This window comes from Neodiprion fabricii, chromosome 6 (assembly GCF_021155785.1).
Source record: "Neodiprion fabricii isolate iyNeoFabr1 chromosome 6, iyNeoFabr1.1, whole genome shotgun sequence".
Classification (NCBI taxonomy): Eukaryota; Metazoa; Arthropoda; class Insecta; order Hymenoptera; family Diprionidae; genus Neodiprion; species Neodiprion fabricii.
Window position 1 is genome coordinate 24,595,901 of NC_060244.1, and position 18,306 is coordinate 24,614,206.

Consider the following 18,306-nt stretch of genomic DNA (forward strand, 5'->3'; position numbering starts at 1 on the left):
CGTATATTGACTCATGCTGCAATTTATAAATAATTGCTCAATATTTACTATTCCCGGAAATACCTACATAGGTTGTATCCCTGCGATATTTTGCTTTCTATCCTCGTGCAGAAAAACGCATCCATTCTGCACGTAGATATTTTTTATTGTCAACTTTCGGAGCGCAGCAACTTCATGCGCTAATGCAAAACTGCAAAAGAAGAAGAAGAAGAAGAAGAGAAAAAAAAGGTGAAAAGACTCGTTTGCACCAAAGGGTCGAGAAAGACCCATATTCCTTTGTCGAGCTACTTCCATTCTCTATTATATATATTCTATATTGCACATTCATTGGTTAGCATCTGCGCTTAATCGGACAATGGGCCCAGGAGCTCGTGACGGTTTTTTTGGGTCTCGTTTATTGCGTCTGAAAAGGCCCGTTATAGTCTGGAACCCCCTCGCCGCCCTCCTTTCCGCCGTTCCTCCGTTTCTCCCCCCCATCGGTGTAATCTTAAAGACGTCGCAACAGCTGTCCTTTTCAAGGGCTTGGGACTTTTGAACGTCGGAAGTGGGGAGGATATATTTTAAGGACATTTTGAGGGCGAGAGAAACCCCGACCGGGGATGAGGCATGCAAGATCCAGGGGGAAGAAAGCGTCACGCAAACGGGAAGTATGTACACCCAGAAGACATCTGCCTTGCGTCACGATTCACGCTTGGCTCTGCTACCGTACAGAACTTTGTGTAGGTTCTGCAGCCTGCCAGAGATTTCGTATTATATTTTTAGAGACCCGGACACCGTTCATATCTATGCGCATATTATACGTATACTTGTACGATGCAGGGTCAATCTCTTTCCAAAACTCTGACACGACGTACCGTTATTTTTTACTTTCATTTTCTCTTTTACTTTTTTATCTACTTTACCCATCTATCCGCAGAATTACGTTGCAGAACACGTTAATACGTACCGTTCGACGAAAGACGTAGAAATCGACGCGGCACGTTCTCGTAACGTCAGGGTTCTTTCGCACATCGCGTGATGATAGGCATGTATTCAGAGGATGTCCATTTAGCTAGAAAATCAAGACTACGTTACTAGATTTTTGGTATTGTATTGTGAAGTACTTCCAAATGTCGAAGAAAATTTTGTATTTTAGCTAAAAATCAGGAGCACCAATTGCGGTTTTGCAGCTATACGCATTCATGGGCTGCAAGTAGGAAAAGCCGATTACAGATTGATAATGAGAAAAAAAGTTTTGCGGCCCGAAAATTTGGAAAAAAAAATTAAAAACTTGAGCTCGTCTCTTCTTGTTATTTTGCCAAAAGTTGAACGGATTTTGAATACCTTTATAAAACGAAGTTTTGCATGGGCTATATCGTCGCGTTTACCGAATTGCAAATATGTAGCTCCAATTCACTGCAGTGATCGAGGTTTCTAAAATTACAACCGAAAAACGGTGAAATCTTGTATTTCCTCAGCTCTATTGATCTTATACGATGTTTTGGCTGAATTTTCGACTTCCCGAGGTGCCAATCAATCGAAAAAACAATATATACTGATTGATTCTGGGATAAAAAATTGTGAATCAAAACCCCTTTCAACTTCCAAAAAAAAATGTTTGAATAATATTGTTATGCCTGACCGTAAGAGACGCAATACATCTTTTACAGTCATTATAATATCCGGACGAATTAGAATAACATGATAAGGTGCCATGTAGCTGTCTCATTAACGGCAAAATCTCTCGATCTATATGTAAGGACAATATATACACCTTTCGTATTACGAAATCACAGCATAGAATAATATGTATATTCCTTACTATGCTGCATATGTACGTACATTTCTCATGTAATAGGATTTTCATAACTCATTGTTCAGCCTTTGGAGACTGATGGATTATTACACACCGTCGTGACTAATGAGTGTGAGCGTACCTCTAACTCGAAATTCGATTTTGCCAACAAAGGTTTTTCTCATACCGTACCGAAGCCACATGCAATTGAACAAACTAAAACGTAATCCGCAACTTGAGAATCTGGTAAGCTTATACTGTGAACACATCAATTCACACAGCTGTGCCTACACGATTCGTAATTGTACAAATTTTAATGCTTTTCTTTTTTTTCATTAATTCGCTGCATTTTTGTCATCCCGTTATTCAATTTATACCCGAATTGAACAACCAGTCTTTACTTAATCTTGAATTAAATTGGTGAATGTGCAATGCAATTATATAGTAATATAAACCTCATTTTATTCGTTATCTACGACTGCCGTTACATTCAACTCGTAATTGCCGGTATACAACACGGCTATCAGCGTTGGTTAGTCCACTTGGTTGACAACTAAGATGCAGAGTGTAATTTAAATTGTAAAATTGAAAGTATCTGCGGTTGAAATCAGTCGGATACCAAGGAGTACTCATGGGCCTCTTTAGCTCAGTGGTAGAGCACTGGTCTCGTAAACCAGGGGTCGTGAGTTCAAACCTCACAGGAGGCAAGCAAATTTTTTTTTTTTTCCTTTATCAAACGAAATACATTGTAAAAACGATTGTAAATACAAAGTAAAAACGAAAGTCATTGTTTCCTTCATTCATTCTCTGAATTGAAAAATTTGATACTTGCTAAACCGATCTAGCATCATTGATGACATCCGAAAATTCGTTTTAGAATTGCGTTCATTTGCTCCCACAGCATGAATTCATCATAGTTCTGGAATAAGTTGAACCATAAAGACTTGAAATCTGTCAGAATAGTATTCACGTATTTTATCATCTCTCTTCCCCACTGTTTAAAATCACTTATGGAAAAACTGAATAGTGTAAAATTACTTCGAACCGTAATACTTGCTACAAATGATCCTTCATTTGACGAAATTACATACCGACCGGAGAAAATGATGACAAACAAAAAAAAATATAAAAAAAAATACCGCCATGGTAATTAAGAGGTGATTCGCTCCGAATTTTCAAGTCAGGCGCTTTTGTTAGCAATATTTCAAAGCGGGGATGATATACGTGGGGTAATTGAATAGTTCATATGATAGTTGTGATAAAATGTTTGAAATGTAGAAGTTTAAGAGGATACGTTCCGCACACAGCGGATCCTTCGAGTTGCGTTAAATATAGCATCATCTAAGCAAACTTAGTTCATAGAGGAAATTATTTTGTAAAATAATTGTGCGACAGGCAAGTAGAATAACTGGTTCTTGGAGTAAGAACGACAATTTTCCATTCAATTAGGACACACAGATGGTGCCCATATTGAGATATAGAACGTTGTACGTACGTTATATGTTGTACCCTACCTTATGCCTACCTAACTACGGCATCGGTGAGAGGCGGTTTTACAACGTGCAAAAACTCGACTTTCAGAATGCAACTATAATGCACAGTGCGTAACGTAAAGCAATTTCGTTTGTATAATATTTTCCACCATTATGGAACCATGCAGACGTTTTGGGATGCTTCAAGATCAATGTAATTCGCATTTACAAACCGTTTGGATTTATCGTATATAATATACAACTAATCGGCGTGCGATCTGAAAAACGATAAAAAATCGTCACGTTCAATCGTAGCCCATTGTTATACGCATTTCTGTGGACGTACGATTTATATATATCGTTGATAATAATTAATATATTCAATTTCGTAAACAGCGGGCGTACGCATAGCAGAGGGGCGTAAGGGTATCTATAATATATTTATGTAGGTATGTACCTACAGTATACTTATATACGTTCGTTGCACGTGTGCAGAATGAAAGATTGAGAATACGTCGATAAATTCAGTGCGGGAATTGCTCATCGCGAATATGGAACGTATGTGTGCGTGAGTGTGTGTGTGTGTGTAGGTATCCGTACACGTACGTCTGTGTATATACAGGCCGTGAAGTTGGTCAATTAAGAGGATCCACGTAAAATGACAAGATTTGAAATTCATGTAGCGTTTCGGTGCCTCTGCAAATGCGTTGCACGTACCGGACCAGTCGGTATTCAAGAGTTACGCGAATACGGGGTATAGGTAGTACAGTTTCCGTAAAATGTCTGTCAAGTGGGTAGCCTTTTTCCTCCCTGAAACGCCCCCCCCCCCCCCCGCCACCCTTGTTTTTCCATTCTCTTTATCTCACTCTTTTTCTCCATCCCTCCCAGCGAGTTTTCCGCACGCTTTCTGCAACCGGTCCGAAGAAGTCTCATGAATTTTAACTTTTTTCCCCATATTACACGTGCAAAGTGCTTTCCAAAGTCACACAGACGCGCGCACGCGCTTGAGCATACATGGAGAGAGTGAGAGACATACAGACTCGGTTCAACGCGTTATTCCAGATAACACGGACGCGTATAATACATGTATAATACATCCTCGAACGTATCCCGCGATTTGCGATTCCTCGAACAATGCAAAAGCGAGGAGTGGAATAATAATATGGGAGTCGAACGAAACGCGGTATAACGAAGAGGACGAAAATTGGACTTGTCGCGTCGTTCGTTCTATTCTTGAAATGTGTTTCGCCAATTTTTGGATCACTCGATTCGTCGTCGCATTTTGGAGAATTCGACGTGTAGGGTGGACGGCTGGATTCCTGAATAGTTATACGTACAGCCTATAATCCTATAGAGCGGAGTGTTAGCATCGTGGCACTCGTAACGTGACGAGCATTTCAGCCAAACAATATGACGTTGAATTCACGGCACAAACCAGCGTCTAGTATTCGTGGCGTGTTCGGGACTTTGGCGGGAAGCAGGGGGGTATCGGGTATGGGGTATGGGGTAAGGGGTAAGAGGTATGGGGGACGACACCCTCGCTCGGAACTACGGGGAAACGTGCAGCGCATAAGATCTTTCCTCGGCCATAAGAATCGCCATTCGCCACCGTCGCGCGGGTATATCCGAGAGAAGAGGAAACCTCTTCTGAAATTGACGGTCACGTACCCGAAATATAACACCCTCTGCAAACAAGCGCAAAGAAGGTGGTGGACAATTGTTCTCATTTACGTATATGTCACACCGTGCAGTATCAGCTTGTGCGATTTAAGCTGGAATCGCGTATGTTATAAATTAACACGACTCACGATTATGACGGGTAGAGAAAATGGAGGAGATAAAAATATTGTCGTTCAATTAGCGTTCGATGAAACGATTATTGTAATCATTAATTACAAGTGATATAATCTCTGTCCTTTTACGGCGTAAAAGGCGCACCTTCGATCTCGTATAAAACGGCTTGCTGAAAAAGGTGTGAAATCGCAATCGATGCCTTATTTATCTTGGGCGCGGAATGAGAATTAAAAAAAAAAAAAAAAATTTTTAAAAAATAGATGTATTGTCAATCTAACAACAATTGAATTAATTATGGCGACGAAAAGGTTTTGGAAAGTCTAAATAAATGAGATGATTTCCATTCTCTGCAGTGCTCTATATAGGTATGTAATTCAAAGGACGAAAATAATCAAGGAATTTATAGATTACTCGTGATAATCGATCGCGCGCATGATTGTCACAGTGGGACCCACTTGTAAAGCTGGTTAATTGAGTTATGACCTACTTGACTTTCGATCAAATGATTCTCAGCGATTACTGGTGATAATCTGATGTTATGTGCGCTTTAATTACGCATAGATGAATGAATTAATGAATGAATGGACGTGCGAAATTTTGCAAATGCAACGGTGTAAGAAGAAAAATGTTGTACATACGATGAAAACAAAACACTGAACGAATATAATGACGCACGCGATGCCATTTAAAACCAACTCATACTAATTATGTATATTGCAAATACGATGTATATTATTTGAAGGAAAATGAGAAGTTCAACGGAGTAAAAAAAAAGAAAGAGAAACAGAAGATACATTTCGTTCTTTTTTTAAATGTACAGTACAGAGGATCGAGTTGGCGGCCATGATTTACGTCATTCCTGAAATAGATGTTATACCAACGCTTCGGCTCACGATTAGTATATCACCAGCAAAGTATCGTATATACAAGGGACTGTCCCTCGTGTATTTTCACTTATATTCCCGGTGTTATCGCGTTGCGCGCTCGCGATAAAGTCTTATCATCTCGATAACGAAATTATCAGCTTCCATGCGAACGGAGCATGATTTTTTCAAACCTCAACCGATAACGCGTGTACTCCAGCGGTCTCTTCATACGTGCGCATGCATACTTTTTCATACCGCTTATAAAATGTAAAAATTATCTTCATATATACGTATATATACTTATCCACGTGACCGCATGATATATAAATCGTAACTGCAAATGGTGACAATCTGTTTACTAGGTATATTATTATGTGGTTACACATATCTATATCAACACGTATTTCGCTGATATAGGGTGAACGTTATAGGCAAACAAATTTACAGTATGTGTATACGTAAATACACGCTGGACGTCTTCGGAAAGCCCTTCAACGTTATACTTGAATCAAGTGTGGCAAAACGCTCGTTTTTTTTCTTATTATATGTGCCTGTGTAGCAAAATTTTTAACGAGGAGTCAACGGGTCGCGTATATCATATCATGAACATTGACTTCGGTATAATCAATTCATTGAATTCAATGCTGCGAAAAAATACTGAATATATCTGAAAGAAGATAAAACAGCGTTGAACAACACGTTCAAATTCCGAGGCCGGAAACAGCTGTGATTTTGTAAAACGGAAGGAAGATAGAAAATAAAAATAAAAATAAAAATAAACTAATCTTCCGTTAGGAAGTAATTACGGCAGGTAGGTCGGATGATAATCTCCGATCACGAATAATGGTCTTGAGGTGGCAGCTGCAGCTCTTTGTTCGGAAACAAGTTTATACTGTGTGCAAGCACGTGTAAAAACAAAAAAATATATATATATATATAAAAGTAACGATGCATCATTTTCGCGTGAAAATTACTGGTTTCTTCGTGAATCAAACACAAGTATCAAGGATGTGCGTATATTCGAATATACCGATACAATTACATTTCGGAAATGAAAGGCCCACAACTCAACAACCACGCAACTCCGTATATTATACGTGCAATTATAACGCGCACATTATACATGTATTTCTTTATCGCCAGATTTTCGAATTTACCCACTCCGCGGAGTTAATTGTAGCGGTTACATGCGCAAACAATAAACATTATGATATGCAAAAAATAAAGATGAACTCCTTTGCGGTTCATGAGAATTAAAACTAGTTGTAGCCTAATGAGAATTGTGAAAACAAATCAGAGTATAAAAAAACGAAACAAAAAAAAACACCTTGTATATATATTCTAACGCGATTATAAACGTTTATAAATTTTCGTCCACTGTATACAGGCATGTATACATGGGCACACATAATATGTACCTACCTACCAAAGTCAAACTTATGACGCGTTCGCATCACGTTTAATATGTCGTATCGCTTCCAGGCACGCGAGTAAGCGACCCCCAGCGAATGTATAATGCGAAGCTGTATACGGCCTATGTATACATGATACATAACCAATACCATATGCATACAATGATGAAAAAATGTGCTTTTGTTTTCAACATTTTATTCATGCAAATATACATACATAGGTATGTGCATACGTACACCTACATACCTATATATATGTATATATGTATAAATGTATAACGTATAGCACAGTGAAGAATTCGAAACGATAGAGTCATCGGTATACACGATATGTCTCGTGGATACGGTGTGCCGCGTACGTGATCGCTTGCAGCCGGCGCAGCAGCACGTTGTACGTACGTACGTACAGTACGTAACCTACGCCTAACGGACGAACCTCAACCTCACATACCAAGGTACACGTGCGTGCCCGTGTATGTCATCTACGCATACGCAGCAGGCACGGGGCGATGGATATTGTACGCAGTGCACCGGAGTCCGCAATTGCGCTGCGCCGCTAGCACGTAGGAATCCGCACGACGGAGCCGCAGGCCGAAGGGCATCGCCGGATCCTTGGCGAGGCACCGGATTGAATGAGAGCGCTGTTTTCTCGCCCCTGATTGGCCGATGCTTCGTTCGCCATGTGCGCTCCGGGACGCGACGCAACTCGACTCACAGCGACACCGAGAAATCGCGTGTGGGGGTCTCGAGATAGAGCGCTCGCTGCATGTGACGTCACCGCCGAACCACCTACGATATACGAGATCCACCCCCACCCACCCACCCCCCTCCATCACGTGTCCCCTGCCTGCGCCGAGGACGCAGCGGTATCGGTTGACCCGGGCCGAATACCTGGAACCGTTGCGAACGCGTGTACGTTAACAGGCAATTTCGATAATCGAGAATCGATTGAGGAATGGTAAAGGCCGCAAGGCGCGAGCGAGTACGCGAAAAAATTTAACCAGAAAAAGACGAATGACGGTGTGGGAAGGGGGAGGTATACATGTAATACGGTATCCTATGCATATTAGGTGTCTGTATGAATGCGACGTGCACCGCGAAGTGCGTTGCGAGTATTAAGTTCTTCGATACGCGGATACGATACGATACGATAGGATAGGGTTATGTACTCCGTCATCGGACAGTAGTAACCTACATTTTACGATAGACCGTTTATAACGCTTTCTTGAGTGGACTAGAGCCGCCCATCTGTTCAACACCTGACTGAAATTCACCTGCGCCGTAGTGCAGGTAGGACTGACTGACGCCGCGTCAGGTGCAGCCGGCTATAACGAGCCGCCATTGCCGTCGTAGGAAACAAAGAAAAGTGAAATTTCAAATTCCGCGCTAGTTCCCGACCGGGATACCCTCTGCGTTCTTTCATTCCAATACGTGCCGTATGACGTTAATTAATCCCGTCAATCCATATTCGGCGATAAGCCGCAAAAGTTCGTATTACATGTACACACAAGGTATTTACGTGTAATTATCCAGCTATACGATCTTTAATTTTATTGAAAACTCTTTACCCCGTTAGAGAATGGATGTGTGTATCTGCACACTTTCTACCTGCACTCGTTTGTTTTAAAATTTTTATTCCTTTCTTTACCAATCAACTTGGAAAGTTTCTACCGGTTAAAATAAACTTGATAGTATTTCTTCGTACCTTTCTCGTCACAATTTTCTTTCATACGTATTGTACGTACGTACATTCTTCCATCTATGTGAACAACAATGTTATGTACCTATTGCTATCCGTATAACAATGCGACGATTATTTGCAATTTAAAACACGATCCTGACTCGAACCTATATCGAGTCGATCGAGTCACGAGACGTCGTCGTCTACATAGAAATCCGAAAATATTTGAACAACCTCCGCAGTTGCATAAGTTATACGATATACGTAAATACATACGTAATACGTATTTATGAGCAGAGTCATTACACGTACTCGTATTTATGTGTGCGTCTCTTATACGCAAAATGCACAGTGCGGACTGAAAGTTTTGTAACATAACGTATACGTGTTTCACAAACCGAGCGCGTCGTCTTATCTACATTCAAGAATTATACGTAACTATACATATATAATACTAGCAGCCCATCCCGGCTTCGCACGGGCATATAATAATATAATAAAAGAAAATACACAATGTTTACAATGAGTTTCTAAAAAAATAACATTTGTATTATTACATAATATTATTATATGCCCGTGCTAAGCCGGGATGGGCTGCTAGTTTTTAATAAAAGGACGCTTATTGTGACGTAACTATAAAAGATAGAGACATGCTGTCGCGACATTTTTTATAGATAGTGATGTGTCCTGAAAAATTGTAATACATCATTTTGTTCTATCATTAATAGTTTTCGCAGCGCACGCGATTGAAGGAAGTTTATTGTTTATTTTTTTACAACTTGGGTTAGATTATTCAAGTTTTAGTAAGTATCCCTAATTTTTTTGAAAATGAAACATAGCCTATGCCACTCGGGAATATTGTAGCTTGCCAACGGTGAAAGAATTTTTTAAATCGGTCCATTAGTTTCGGAGCCTATTCATTTCAAACAAACAAACAAACAAACAAAAAATCAAATCTTTCCTCTTTATAATATTAGTATAGAAGTATAGATATAGACATACGTGTATGTATGGTACATATAACATGCGGCGAGAGTCCGACTCCTTCGTTACAAGCCTCGAAGTCGTAATCAACGTTTTTCTACATGATTATAATGTTGCTCTTGTTACCCCCCCTCCCCCTTTCCTACCCACCCTCCCCCATCCACTGATGTTTGCGAATAACTGATATCGCAATCTTCTGCGAAGCAATGATTCAACGTCAACAAACTTTTTTTTAAGAACCGAGTTAAAAACAAACACATAATTAGCTGCGGGTCGCGTGCTTTCCTGCAAAATCTGATGAGTATAAGGTAATATTTCATATATGTATACATGTGTGTAATTCATGCATATACGTGCTATTGCAATAAAAAAGCAACGAGTACGAAAATGCAATAGATGCTCTTTCAAATACCAACCTTGCATCTTTCGCGCTAAAACAGTTCTGTCTCTCTCTCTCTCTCTCTCTCTCATTTATTGTATCAGCGTTGGAAAGTGGAAACTACGCTTATCTGTACACGGAGATATATGTATGTACCTGCAATAGCTGATACAGCAAACTTCGATTTCCCACGCGTGTCTACCTCTGCAGCATATCTTCGTATGTAGGTATTTTTTGCCGTCTCCGTATGTACGTGCTGACAAGTAGGGACTGTCACCAGACGGAGCTAAAACTCCCCGACACGTGACCACCAGTCTTGTCATTTACGTCACTGGATGGAGGACACCTGATATTACCAACTACGTATATCATACATGGCACGTACGCATTACGAGCGGTCGGCGTTGCGCTCCACAATGCACTCTAAACCCTGCAATCTACGGCTCTATACTCTGTACCTTGCCCCATACATTCGTAGGAAACCTTGTCGCTGACAAGTTGAAGTGTAACTGTAATACTACAACTGTCTACGTCACGACACGCTCGCCCGATACTTGTGCTGACTAACAGATGTATACCTACAGATATTAGTCGTATATATCGTATATATATGTATGTACATGTATGGTTGTGTACAGGTATCCAGATTTACATGTACACCCAACTCGTGGCCCTAACGTAAGCATAAAACGTTCGAAATACCCAAAGAAGTAACGGAGAAAGAAGCTAGCGTTCAACGTCGATTGGTTTGTCGCGATGAAAACTGAAGGGACAAATTTCACCGACGACAATCCTGAATGCAAACACGAGAGACGCTTTTTCCTGCACATATAATAATACAACTGCACATTATAAATATTACGAGAAGAATTCTTTACGGAGACAGTTTTTTTTTCTTTTTTTGTACTATGTATACTCTATTTCATTTTTTTCTTCTTCGACATATACATTTCTGTCCAAACTCCTGAAGGACAAGCGGATAAAGTCGCGGACAGAAGAACGAATGAATTAATCTTATACCCTCGAACGGAAACGAAAGACATAACCGTAACGATGTATACCGAAGAAAAAAGATAAGACAAAGAATGGGCTCCACGGAATTGGTTTCGTAGCTCTGCACGGGAGAAATACCGCAACGGTTTCTCGAACAGTGAAGGAAATGCATAACATAACGCAACGTAATAAGGGGGGGGGGAAGCAAGAAAGTAAAGAAGTAAGAAATAAAAATATTCGAGAGGGAGAAGTAGGGAAAGACGAGAAAAAAAGAGCGAAAAATAACCACATATCTTTGTGGTATTAAATGTTGCACCGATAAAATAAATTGATAAAATACGATGACGCGTTGTCGAGTCATTAAAAAAAACGACCACAGGCAACAGCATTGCATGCATTGCTCGTCACATACGGACGATAATACAATGGATGCATATACACAGACACACGTAAATGAAAGCTGGCCGGTATCGTGGGTGGAGCTAGTTAACCAAAGGGCAACCAGGATCAGGAACAGGGATTACATTCGTGCTGCACGCGACGCACGTCGACGTCGGTTTTCGCGGTGCACACGCAACGTTGCGTTGGAGCGTTTCGCTCCGTCCTACATATATAGTTGCGTGTATACATATTGTAGGTGAACAATGAACACGCATGTATCAACCGTACATGCGCAACGGCCTGCTTTCGTGCCGCGTACATCGTGCGTGTAGGTATAGGTGGGTATACGGAGTGCGTGCACGCATGCACACCTCTCTGCGTCTCTCCCTGCTTCGTCACGCGATTCCACAATTATCCCACAGTGCAATATGCACTTGGACGTCGGTGTCGTGACGCTGGCGCATGAAATTTGAAAACTTCTAGAGAAATAACAGATAAAAAGATGAAAATAAAAAAAAAGAAGTAAATAACAACAGAAAATCAAAATAATAAAAACGTAAATCCTTCCTCCTGCAAAATCACCTGACAAGCACGTTTCCGCCGGTATTTTGCATATCAAGTCACGAACGCTTACATATATATTAAAAAAAACTCTTATTGTATTCAAGTTACCATCAAGATTTTCGTGTACCTACTTGTTTACACGTTAATAATTTCCTTAATAATGTATATGACGTGTACGCAGTTTCTGCAACGCAATAGAAAATACAAAACTAAAATAAATTAAAAAAATAGCACAACATATTCACATCCGTATACTTAGGTTGCATCACTGTGTATAAGCGAGGCGGTAGAGGAAAATCGTCCATCTGCAATTTTAACGCGGCAAACGAAGTGGGACGAGGCGACGTCCATCGTCGAAGCAAAAAACAATTAACCATCGCATCGCTTCGGCCACCTGCCCGAACGGAGAGCACAGAACGCTACGCACTACGTATAACGTTGTAGGTATGTACAACCAGCAGCCATCCCAAAGCCCCGTACCGTCTGGACGATCACGTGACCATACTCCAGAGAGCCAGGCAGCCATCCAGCCATCCAGCCACCCAGCCAGCCAGGCAGCACAAACCGCAGCAACGGCGAGCACTCGAGCAGGGTCACTTGGCCAGTAAACCTGCCGACCGACGGACCGTCAGCTATGGCGAAATAAATAATATAAGAAAAACATTCTGACCCGTACCTGATCCTTTGAAAGAAAGAGAAATAAGAAAAATTTGCCGCAAGGTTTCCCTGGAAACGATGTATAGATATAGTCGGCGGCTGGATAATCTTACTGCGGGACTGTGAGGCTTATTTCTTGTCCATACGTGGAAGTGCAGCCTTGTCCTTGGTATCGAATTACCATACCCCACGGTGTACCCTGTCCACCGATCAGAAATCACATTATGCACGTACCGTAGTAACAATAAGTTGTAGTTTATAACAGATATTGGCACGACATGTAGTGTGATATTCATTAAATTCACGTATGAATATAAATACCACGGTACACGGTACCACGGCCTTTTACAGAATGTTGAATGCAATAACATACTCATCCTACTACGTACTCGATAAACGGTAATACGTTGCATATACGCACAGCTTTCGGTCTCATATTACAGTATCGATTCTGAGCGTACATACATCGACGGGTATACACGTATCAACATGAGGAATTTATCAAAAAACCTATACATATACGAATACATACGTCAGCATCAGTTACCTCCGGCAATGTAGATGATCCTGTAGTACAATCACGAGCATCTATTTTGGTTGAGAGAAGGGAGGGAAGGAAAAGAAATTAAAAGATAAGAAGAAGAAGAAGGAGAAGAAGAAGACGTTGAAAAAAAAAAGAGGGAAGCAAAATAAAATTTTAATGCGCAGTGCACTGTTGAACGCGTGGTATTGACCGAGGCAGAAACTGTAGAGCGGCGGCGTGATGTGTTTCGTACTGGTGTTGACGGTGTTCTCCCTATACCGCATTCTAACAGTCTGTCCTCTCCTGCCGCGTGACGTCACGAGCGTGTACGACAGCACGCGGGACGTCGCGACGACTGCAGACCGCGACCTGTTTACAAACAAGCACAAACTTAAGCGATGATTATGACATCACGTGTCATACACATGCACGTAATTATTATACATGTATGTTACATTTTGTAGCATTCTTAAATTATTGATACCTGTTTCTCTAGCCAATTTTGTCCCTGATTTTTTCAATTCTTCTCCTTTGGGTCAAGATAAATTCACGATTAGAAGGGGAGTGAGCAGCATGGAACTTGAAGGACCAAAAAACGGGGAAAAATCAACAACAACCCACAGAATTCTAATAGCGTAAGCGTACACATATTTGAACGTCTCCTCAACGGTTCAATAGGCGAGGCTTAGGATTAGCTCGGAATAAAAACGAATGAGAAAAACGAAATAAAAAATACATTCGTTGGATATTTTTACGGAGGCAGACATGTATCGGACGTGCGCATTATAGGTGTAGGTATAGGTGTCGCGTCGAGGGAGAAACTAAAATAGAAAAGATTACTTTTATAATCTCAATCTGCCGTATCTCCTTATACTATACTTTGCGGTAGACGTTGTATCGTGTCAAACAATTTACGTAACGCACGAGGACCGTTCGGATTTAAATCGAAAAATAATTTTCTTCCGTGCGACGCAATTTTTTTATTTTTTATTTTTTATATCGCTCCCGCCTCTCACAACCCCTCTGACGTCACGCCATTGACTCAGCCCAGAAAACCAAACAGAAACTATTTCCGACCAAAGTAAACGAACTAACCGAGGCGTACGTTCTTCGCTCTAGACTTTACCCAGTCTTGGGGAGATACAAAAGATCATTTATTCAACTCGCGGTAATATTCGAAAAAAGGCTGCCTGTACAGCGTCGGTACGGCATCAAGTACATACATGTAATATAACGGGGCATCGTATATCGGTTGTGCAGGTATACGGTGAATTTTCACTCGATCAAGAAATGCTCGTACATGTATATGTAGAAAGGAAATCGAGCAGCGCATTTTACCATCACTGCTCGAATGGATGGAAGCAATGCGTAAACAAAAAAAAACATTTAATACAAAGTGAATTTAAATGGTACATTTCATTGTTTTCATTTCGTTAGATCTTTTTTCCAATTCATTTCGCGAACGTGTCCCGATGCGTAACGATTTCGCAAAAACGAAATACGGATCAAGGACAATTTGATTCAAGGTCCTGTTTACTGCAGAGACAGCGATGCATTGCGTCCCCATTGACAAAAATCGCACCTACAGAATGACAAAACTATTCATTCGCGTCGAATGAACAATGGCGAGAATAATTGTCAGAGAATTACGCGGCCTGCAGTGCTGCTCCGACAGAAGAAAAGGTGCTCGAACTCAACAGAAATAACCTAACGCAACCTCGGGTCAATATCGCAACGGACCCTTAAAGACTACAGTCTACGTTTTCGAATACGGTAGTACAGCGGCACGAACGGCATCGCTTTTTTTCACGAAAGGTTAGTAGAGAAACCGGATTGATTTTCTCCGGCTAGCCGGCGCTGCTGTGACGTGACAAAATGGCTGAACATGCCTCGAGCTATTGTATACCGGTCCGAGTATTGATTAAATAAAACGTGTTTCTTTTTTTTTCAAGAACACGTTGAAAAAAAATTTACTCCCGGTCATGTGTAGGGAGAAAAATTAATGATGTACGCTGGAATGATTTACCCGCAAAGACTCGGGAATTAGATTATTTTAGGCAATTTGTTCCAAGGGAATTGCCCCGGATCTAACAGAAATACATTGACTCGGTATGCGGCTGGGGGGCGGGGGGCTACTTGGCAACAGCGCGAACATGGTTGCCAGACGTCGGGAGGTGACGTCACACAGCCACAACTCGAGGCACGTACTCGGGAGCAGCTAAGCGTGACTTACATTGGGAGAAACATTAAAATGTCACGATCTGCTTGAAATGGTATTTATTTCCACCGTGGAGTTAAAAGAAGAATCCATAACAATACGAAAATGATATGTTGTACGGTAAACTTGGTAGATGTGTTATTTGACAGGAATACTCGGAGTCGTACTCGTTGATATAATATTTAAAAAAAATTTTTTTTTATCTAAACGCTGGGTTATCAAAGAAGATCATTATCTGAATAGCTGCACATTCGTACCGGTAGCTGCAGAGATAAGATATACATTATACGTATAAAATTTGATCTAAATTTTACGTACAGATACGTATATACTTGTACGTTTATCTGGCGGTACGTGTTACATCATTTGTAATTATTTTGCATTCAACGTCTTCTCCTCTCTCCTCTCTCCCCTTCCCCCTTCCCCCTTCCCGCCGTTTCGGAGAAAAAACAAGCGCCTAAAATTGGAAATAAGAAAAAAAAGAATAAAAGTTAAACGGCAAACATTTGCAGAAACAGGTTTTCATTCACATCAGGACCAACCTGCGTGTGGAATCTTTTGATCACGTGGATACAAAATTATACGTATATATGTCAAAGATTTCAAGGTCATTCAATTCCAGACCTCGTTGTATGGCAAATAAAATAATATATATAACACCCGTACGATATGTATAATATATGTATATGTATACATACCATATACGTATGCGCGCATTCGTATCGCGTGTGTAAATGTATAAATGAAATTAAATATTATCTGTAATAGGCGTTCTGGTATATATACATGCATGTATGTGTGTATATGCACAGGTGTCACTAGTATGTCATCTATATATCAACATGAAAGTTCGTAAAATACATAACAGATATCTACTGACGTGGGTTTACTTTGGTCCTCGTACGATATCGTCGCCATTCGTTTTGGCAGTCACGCGCGAGATAAGGTCGGAAGAGATTCGTCAGAAAAAAACGCACGTGATTAGCGATGCGCGCTGCAAAAACAATGCTGTCGCTTATTCATAGTTTAGATTTGTTAATACGTGTGGCTGTGCGTTTCGTTTGCTTTCGGGTAAAAGTGAAAAAGAACGCAATATATATGTATACATACAGCGCAGGCCCGTGCGTGCATCGCAATCATATATATATATATATTACGTTATTCATGTTTGCATGAAAATTGCACAATATATGTGTATATATATATATATATATATATATATATATATATATATATATATATATGCGGTGAAAACCTTACGACACTTGATAAGTACGGAACGAATCACGTTACAAGCTCGTGCGGACCACGGACAGTTCGAACGTCGAATGATGTCAGAGTGATGTCATCAAAGACGTTAAGATGGCGGATACGGTATACTGAAATGCGTGACGCTGTATTTTGTACTAGTTGCAAAAAACCTAGGCTCGTGTATGCATGCTTGAAAATCTATTCAAAAATATTTGATCTACAAGCCTGTATTTAAATATCTGCTGCAGGTCGACGATTGTAAGATCCGTTTCACGCAACGCGTAAAATAAATCGTTACGCATGACGATATACATGCGATTGAAATTGATACAGTATTATATCTATGGTTGTTGTGTGCAAATGATATCGCGCGGACTTGAGTCTTTAACGGTGACGGCACGGGTCCGTTCAAATTACCATAATAGGCTATGCTGGTGGACTAGTAGTCGCATGTATTATAATTTGCAGGAAATTGGATTAACGCCCGAGACAAGGAGCCCCTCGTGACATTCGACGCCTCTCACGATGAAATCGTATAAAAAGTCTAAAAGCCGGTCAACGACATCAGACTAGTCGGGTAAATAAGTTGCATAACTGGCCCGAGTGTTCCGCTTGCATTCAATTCGATATTGTATTAACAAGAGCGGCGCAGCGAAAGTCAGGGGACCGTGTGCACTGTGTATACGTTACTATCGGACCCGTTATCACCGGCCTCTTATCGCGCTCCGAGAAAAAGCGATAAAATTATTATATATGCAGCTCGCTCGCTGTACTTTTGTAGCCACGAGCAGCACGTTACCGAGGAGTTCTCTCTTTTCTTCTGTTCTTCACTGCGTTTACAATCACGGAACAGGAAAAAGATGGCACGATCAAAATGTACATAGTTACAACTAAAATACGCGAATGCAATTTAAAAGTGAAAATTTACAAGCGACCCTGAGTCTACGTCATCAGTTTAGCTGTACTAACAGGTAGAACATCAACGGGGATTAGCGTTCACCGTTGTAAAATTTATGTCATTTCTGAAATCGTCTAACTGTTTTTCATGAGTCATTTAAATTGTGTACCATAAAATATGTATTTGTAATATATACAGTCATTTCGGGTACGAGTTAATTGGTCGGCAATATCGGTGAGGTTATAACGGGATGATTATTACAGTCTTGCCAGTAGGGTAACAATACGGAGGTACCTGGGTCGCATTCGACATTTACGCATAGCTTATATCTCCAAATATTGAAGCCCGCGTATCTCAAAGGCAACACAGCCCCATTCTACACACAATTTTGAACAAAAATACTCCAATATATTTTCACTTGACACGGAAATAAAAAAAAAAACGGCACGAGTTCTACGA

At 40.6% G+C, this 18,306-nt stretch overlaps 1 protein-coding gene, 1 long non-coding RNA gene and 1 other non-coding gene across 4 annotated transcripts in view; 2 read left to right on the forward strand and 1 right to left on the reverse strand.

Annotated features, from left to right (window-relative positions):
- LOC124185124 overlaps positions 1–18,306 on the forward strand; it is a 48,079-nt gene that overhangs the window by 7,737 nt on the left and 22,036 nt on the right. The gene's annotated exons all lie outside the window — the stretch shown is intronic.
- Positions 2,410–2,481, forward strand: Trnat-cgu. The gene has a single exon. It is a non-coding gene; the product is annotated as a tRNA-Thr (tRNA).
- LOC124185135 lies at positions 12,726–13,753 on the reverse strand. Of its 2 annotated transcripts, none has more exons than XR_006871344.1 (3): positions 13,505–13,753; positions 12,977–13,156; positions 12,726–12,910 (listed from the first exon to the last, which is right to left on the reverse strand). It is a non-coding gene; the product is annotated as an uncharacterized LOC124185135 (long non-coding RNA). The 2 variants fall into 2 exon arrangements; XR_006871343.1 differs by having other exon boundaries at positions 13,490–13,753.